The sequence below is a fragment of the Triticum dicoccoides genome, chromosome 6A (assembly GCF_002162155.2).
Source record: "Triticum dicoccoides isolate Atlit2015 ecotype Zavitan chromosome 6A, WEW_v2.0, whole genome shotgun sequence".
Taxonomy (NCBI): Eukaryota; Viridiplantae; Streptophyta; class Magnoliopsida; order Poales; family Poaceae; genus Triticum; species Triticum dicoccoides.
In genome coordinates this window covers 235,599,335-235,606,974 of record NC_041390.1, presented here as the reverse complement: position 1 = coordinate 235,606,974, position 7,640 = coordinate 235,599,335, and positions in this window count along the sequence as shown.

Genomic DNA, 7,640 nt, shown 5'->3' with positions numbered 1-7,640 from the left:
GGAAAGGTTTCCATATCGGTGCAATGAGACCAAGACCAGTAGTACGGAAAGACGGAGGTTACCATGGAGCCCAAGACGGCGTCATCACCAGAGCCTTTTGCAGGCGAAGACCGCTTTTGTCAGGATAAGCTGTACTAGTTGTCCCCTTTCAAATTGTCCGTTGTCGGCTCCCTTCCCGCTCAATATTTGGGGAGAGGACCATGGCCTATATAACACTACTAGGAAAAGGCCTACTAGTGGCGCACCAGTTTTGCCTACAAATGGCGCACTACTGGTGCGCCACTAGTACCACGCCACTAGTATTATATACTAATGGCGCACCACGGGTGCGCCATTAGTATAGACCAACATGCGGCATTAGTATGCCTCCCAGGGGGGCCATATTTACCCATGTGCTTTGGCATACTAATGGCGCACTGTGGGGTGATGTGCCATTAGTATCTTTTGGCATACTAATGGCGCACTATGTAGCGATGCGCCATTAGTATCCTTCGGCATACTAATGGCAAACTTTGAGATGATGCGCCATTATTATGAATATTAGATTTTATTTTTTTACTTTTCTGATTTTTGCACAGGTTACAAAATATATTATTGGACAAAATATAGATAGCACCACACAGCAACAGCAGATTCATCGAATATAATAGAAGATTAGTCTCCGAATACAATTCATCATGTCAGTATCCGAATTCAAAAGACCGAACAAAGATAGAACATTACAAGTCTCGAGACCGTGAGTAGCGAGTTTGTCTTCACATTACAAGTCGACATCGATCATCTAAACTACCATCACATAGAAGAGAGCTGCGGTCATCACGATGAGCATCATCGCGATGAAACTGGTCTTCATCCGGTTCCTCCAATGCTCCCTCCTCTCTCCCGCTAGATAGCGAACGTATCTAGATTCCGCCTCCGTCCTAGTGGTGTACCCTTTGTAACTGTTACCGCTGAAACGGTGAACCTGTCTTCGACACTCCTTCCAGTCGTCGTAGACTCTGGGAACCTTACCCTTGTACACGACATACGACGGCATCTCTATGCACAAGCCAAACAATAGACAATACATGAGCAATATATAAGTATGCAACAAAAGGATCAGAAGAGAAAAGCAAGACATTAATAGCACGATTCATGGTCCTACTAATAAATAGCATCGATTACATCTAAGTTGAACGACTGTCCAATCCAAAGAGACATACAATTCATTAAAGTTTAATTACAACATGAGCCAATCAATGTTTCAGAACTACACATAGCATCACTACTTTCGACTCGACTCATGGGACCGGAGCGTGGATGAAGCCGCCTTCTATCGTGATGGTCATGAAATCGTGGGCGTTGTCAGCCTGCATTTGTAGCATTGTATCTATCTCACTGTTGGACGGTTGATATCTGAGGTAGAACTGCCCCGAGTTATGAAGGACATCTTGATGGATGATTTCCGCAAACTCCGACTGGATGCGAAAGAATCCTTGTCTGATGTCAGCGTCCTAGATTGCCGACAAGCTCATGGCCCAATCTTTGAGATTATCTGGTAGCAGAAGGTGATGATGGTCCCGTACGATCGCCCGCATGTGATGGAGGGCGTAGTAGGCATCCTTCTGACCGCCAGGCGGCTGCCTGACGCAGCAGAACTTAGTATTGTGGGCGAACACGTGCCTGCCGTACCTACGAACTGGCCTGGTGAAGGTGCCTCCAGATTTGGCGTTGCCGGGGAGAACATCATCAAGAACTTTCTTGATATTTGTGTAGTCTATCTTGGAGTCACGGTTTGGGTCGAAATACATGGCCATGGAATATTTCGGGCTTAAGAGGATGAGTGTGCAATGTGTGCCACTGCATAGAACACGAAATGTTAGAAAAAATCGATTGAAATCTAAGAAATCATATGTTACGGGGCGGTTAAGGGATGACTTACTCAGGAAAGTAAGACACGAGGAAGTTATCCTTATCTGGGTTTTCCAGAATGACACCTTCGAGGTGTGAACTCGTGACTTGGCGGTCCCCACCGCTGCCCAAGAGCTTGGCACTCATGTAGAAGGGGTCGACTATCATGATGTCCGGGGTCTTGTCTCTAATGATCTGCATCTCCATACTCAGCGAAAACAGCCGAACGAAGGTGTAGTGCAGCTGATGAAGGTTAAACATAGCAAAGATGTCATCAAACCGCAGGACGATCGTACCACCGATGGTGCCATCCACAAAGCCCTTGCCCTCTGGCACCTTGGCCACAAAAACCGGGTATGCCACATCATTCTCTCTGAGATGCCGCTTCTCCAAAGAAAGAACACTGTCATGCAGACTCCGCATAGCATCGGTTGCAGCATTGAGCATATTTGTCGGTAGCATCTCCCTACCCACCACATGAACCCCCATCGAGATATCCTTAGGTGAAGGTGGCCCGTCCTGAGCACGGATCGTACTCGGTGTCGGCTGGCTCGCACCGGCACCCTTTTTAGCCTTTCGTTTCCATCCCTTCTTCTTGATCTGCTGAAATGGGACCGAGTTCTGCTCACAGACCGCCTTCTTGAGCGTGTTGGGGCTGATAATATTTCGCACCTCAGCTATCTGAGGCTCGGTGAAGGCGGCAGCTAGAGGCGTCTCCTGAGAACTGAACGCCAGACGACGCCTATTGCAATTGGGTTTCTCGGCCGTACTAGCTAGTTCGCGGTCGTCTTGGTTGGGTTCTTGAGAAGGAGGCCCACAAAACTCGTCACCGTACCCATGTTCGGCAAAGTACTTATCGATGTTGGTAAATTTACCGTCGTCGTTGTCGTCATCGTCTGGATCATGTGCCATATGCATGTCCGGATCCTATGCCATAGGGATGTCCGACATGTCCGGTAGCGTTGCGGCGTTCTTGCCATGGCTTGGCGCCGGCACGACTGGCGGTCTTGTCTGTGGGGTGGTGTCCCCCATCCCCAAACGAATTTGGCTCTTTGGCCAAAGCAGGGGCCAGCTTACGCAGGCGCTGAGGGTCATCTCATCTTCTTCGTCGGCCCCAGCGGGTCGAATCGGAGGTAACAGCTCGTCGCAGCCTGGCAGCACCCGAACCACTTCAACCCTATACACTGTGGGTGGCATCGGATTACCGTGGAACACGGGGTTGCCCGGTTGAATGATTCTGCCCTTGGCGACATCGACCAACTCGCCGCCCATGAAGTGCACGAGAGTGCAAGGAACATCAGCGGCGCCCTGTGAAAACATGTAGGGCGTCAGGGATGCCCAGTCAAAGGCAAGGAGATTAAGTCATCGGCCGAGAGCCTTAGTTACCGTGATGCCGTCGAGCTCGGCTAATGTCGAGGCACCGCCAACTGCGGGTGTGCAACTGACGAAGGGGCCGCTTGCTGGCGAGGTGCCAGCCGGTGTACACCCGGGTGCATTAAGCTCCAATGCCCGTGCCGGCGCCGGAGACACGAATACCGCCTCCGCCGGAGACACCAATGGCGCCACCTACACGTGTGAGTTTCTGGCCGTGAAGCTGGGAACCGGGGGAGGCCCCTGTTGGCCGCCCGCAATCCACATCGTCATCCCATGAATCAACGTAGGCACCATGGCGTTGAGCGTCGTTCCCAGTTGTTGTTGCACTTGCTCTTCGACAATCTCCGGAATCCATGCCACTTGTGCCTTGAGTGCTTCAACCTCGCGCGACTGGCTTTCCGAGCTGGTCTTTTTCTCCTTTCGCCCACCAGCGGTATAGTATGATGACCATTTTGTGGACAAGACTTTGCCGTCCACATGACCAGCTAACGTCGGCTTACTGAGCTTATCCTTGTTTTTCATTACGTTCAATGCCCTATTTAAAGGGTGTCAAAAGGGGAGCTCTGAGACGACCCCGCGCTACTGCGTTCATTGTCCTGCGCAAGGAACGTGAACCATTTAGAAATATTGGGGATTAATTAGAATGCAACCATATGGAGCTAATTACGCGGGGGATGTATTCCTTACCAGAACAAGCTCAAGCGCCCTAGTCTTCGGATCCGTGGTAAGCTCCTTTGTTACCGGGTCCTCCTTGTACCGGGCCCTGAGAAAGTTCCTGGTCTGCTTGTCACCGTATTTCTCGAAGCGGGGCGGTAGGCCTTGCTCGGCACGCTCCGCGTCCTCCTTGTCCCATATAGGCTCCGCCACTCTATAACCGTCGGGACCGAGTTGGTGGACCCGTAAGTTCAACTTCCGCATTTCTTTCCCCCACTGACTTGATTCGGAGGTTGCGCTGCTCTCGCGCTTGATCTTGAACTCCTTGTAGTCATCTTCGCTCATCAAAGGATATTTCGCCTTGATCTTCTCATAACTATCACCTTTTTCAATCATTGCCTTCACCGTGCTTTTCCAAGTAGACAGGGTCGTGCTCATTCACGTGAGGGCGTCACTGTTCACTTTATTCCCTGAGAGGCGTGTGTTTGCAAACTCAGCGGGGAACTTGTATTGTTTGTGCAGCTTCCTGAAGAGGAGGCTGCGCAAATTCCCTCGGTCCTTATGCCTTAGGTTCTCGGTGTTGATCGAGACGGTGCTCTGGAGAATGCACCCGAGCTGAACCGAGTACCCCTTGACTACTTCTTTGGGCGCCGTCGGATGCCCGTCGGAGTTCACTTCAGTAAATTCTTCCCTGACGGTGCCGAGCACGCTCGGGCGCCAGTCCTTCCGTTGCCTCTTCGGTTGGCTGCCATCTGTGCGTGCGCCGCCATCAACAATGGTGGCATCCGCGGCACCATCATCAGTGGTGTCATCCCCGACGCCACTAGGGGTTGTGTAGTCAGGATCGGTGTCTTCCGTGGCGTCCTCATAGCGGTGAGGTTCTTCCTCCAACTCCTGGGACAGCTCCCAGAATTGCTTGCCACCCGAACTGTCGGCCTGATCGTTGTGGGCCATGTTTCGCTCTAAATAGGAAAAAAGTTTGGTCAAAAAGTTCATTATTGTCAAGGAACAAGATCATGGTCTCATCATTTAGGGTTTGTCGACACCGAGGCATCCTAAAAGCTAAGCTTTTATCATTTAGGGTTTGTCGACGCCGAGGCACCCTAAAAGCCTAAGCGTACATCATTTAGGTTCTCATCGCGACACCGGGGCACCCTAAAAGCAAAGGTTTCATCATTTAGGGTTTGTCGATGCCGAGGCACCCTAAAATGCTAAGTTAAGTTTTCATCATTTAGGGTTTATCGATGCCGAGGTACCCTAGGTTGGGCCTAATCACTTGGCACTAATCACTTGGCTCTATTGCCACCTATGTTGGTTATATCATCTAGGGTTTATCGATGCTAAGGAGAATTCTAAGTTGGGCCTAGTCACTTGGCTCTATTGCCACCTATGGTTTAATGCAGCAAGAATGGCGGGGCAGTTGATCCTACTTAACTAAGTACTAAGATACCCCGGCCCATGCATTAGTCGCAAGTACCCCATATGTCCTATTTTTAGCAAAGTCATGCTAAAATTCACGGAAAATTTCAGCATGACCTTTGCTGAAAATAGGACATATGGAGTACCCGAATTTGCCGGAACGAAAGTTAATCGACATTCCGGCAAACTCAAGGGCCTCTCGGGGTACCTGCAAATTCATCATGACACAATGGTCGGAGACATGATCATCGTCTTTACAAGTCTTTCTCAGTGTGATCAATTGATGGATCAACACGTAAAACATGTCCAATAAGAGCATATAATTCAACAACTCCACTGAAAATGAGAGCTGAAAGATGCAGGGAGCACAAACAGCTCAGAAAAATCAATCCATCTAGCATTTCAGGTTTTGCTAGAAATACCTTTAACGAGGGATACAAATAATTTTCATTTTCATATTTTAAGAACTATAAATAAACCATCCAGTAAGTATAATCAAGGTAATCAACCATTCCCATAAAACAAGACAGGTTTTATTCAGTACTGCTAATATGGTTGGAGATTACTATGAACATGTGGCAAGACTACTTTGATAACAAGGGCCACTAGTTGGCCAGTAGTTGAACTAGCAGCTTGGCCATCACTGACGCCACGCACTGTTGTGACAGCTCTCAGCAGTAACCTCCAATGCTCCGACAACCGACACAGATAACCTATATGAAAGATGAGCCTCAAGACAAGCTTGTTATTTCTTTTTCACAGATTTGTTTGCAAGTTCTGATATGTAATAAAGATGAGCCTCCAATGCTGATTTGTTTGCCTCAAGACAAGATGAACCTCCAATGCAACAAGTAATAAAATGTTTGCAAGTTCTGATATGTAACTGGTCTTAGTAATCATGGATACTTGTAGGTGTTCTCCTGAGTATTGAGTGTTGGTTTCTGTTAAACACAAAATTGCAGGGTGAATCTTTTTTGTATTGTTTGATCATGAACACTTCACTGCTCTATTAACAAATTCAGTTCAGGTATTTTATACCATGTTAAAGACAGTAAAGTACAGAGGTTTAGCCCTGGTCCTTAGATTCAGTTTCCTCATCTTTTTGTTTTCTACAAAATATTCCCAATCTTCATGATGCTGGTAAGAAAAGAGCTACTCTTTGAAACTTTTATCTATTTATACCTGTAAATTAGCACTCTGATGTTGGCCTTGACAAATGATCCCACTATGTTGTTTGCTAGAATCTGCAAAATGATCCCACTATGTTGACAAATGATCCCACTATGTTGTTATACTTGAGAACACTGCAACAAAATCAAAACCACAATAAACAGTTGTCAGATATAACAGGTAAAATTACACAAAGCATCTGAATACACATAAATCAACCAATTGAATCTCTAAGCAGTATGCTTAATGGCACAAAAAACAGTTGCAGAACAGTTTTTTCTAGTTTTCTACACCAAGCTTTCAGAATCTCGCCTGTTTGGTTGTTCACCGAATTGGCCCTATGCCTCTGAGGTTTGAATACCAAATAATGTTTTGATGAAAAACTTTGGAATTGCATAGCTATTTTTTGTTTTGTTTTTTAGAACGAACTCTCAAGAAGATTATACCTTGTTCTACATGAGTCAAAACTGAAATCTGCTCACATGTGTACAAAGTCTATCTAATTAGCAATCCACAAGTAGTCTACTCGCAGCACTCAGGTCACCTCCGTAAGAAGCAATGTAGTCTGCTTATGCGCAGGGATTTCTTTGAAACTCATATACTACTGAAATTCAGAATAGAGCATCCAGCTTGATACTACTCCTCAAATTACTCATACGCAAGCAAATGTACCACTTCACCTATCTAACATGTATACTAATTTCATCACTAAGTAAAAAAGACAAACACTGAATATTTTTGGTGCACCTGAGCTTCAGGAAAAGGCAGCAAGCATCCAGCTTGATACTCCTCAAATTACTCGTACACAAGCACTGTACTTAGTAAAAAATATAATGGCCACATCCGGGTCACCGCCGGTTATGACCCCATCCCCTTGCACCTGTAGCTCTATCTTCTTGTTTCACATGGCCACATGGGGATGGGGACGAGATTGCTGAATAGTGGTCGCTGCGGCTGCCGGGCGAGATGGTGGTCGACGCTGGGCTTCCTCTTGTCCACATGCCGGCCGGGATGGGGATAGAGACCGGTCTCCATGGTCATCGCCGCCGGAGATGGAGACAGGGAGTGGAGGGATGCGGGAGGGGGAGGAGCAATTGAGGCTACTGATACTTCCTACGCAGGGAGGAATCACT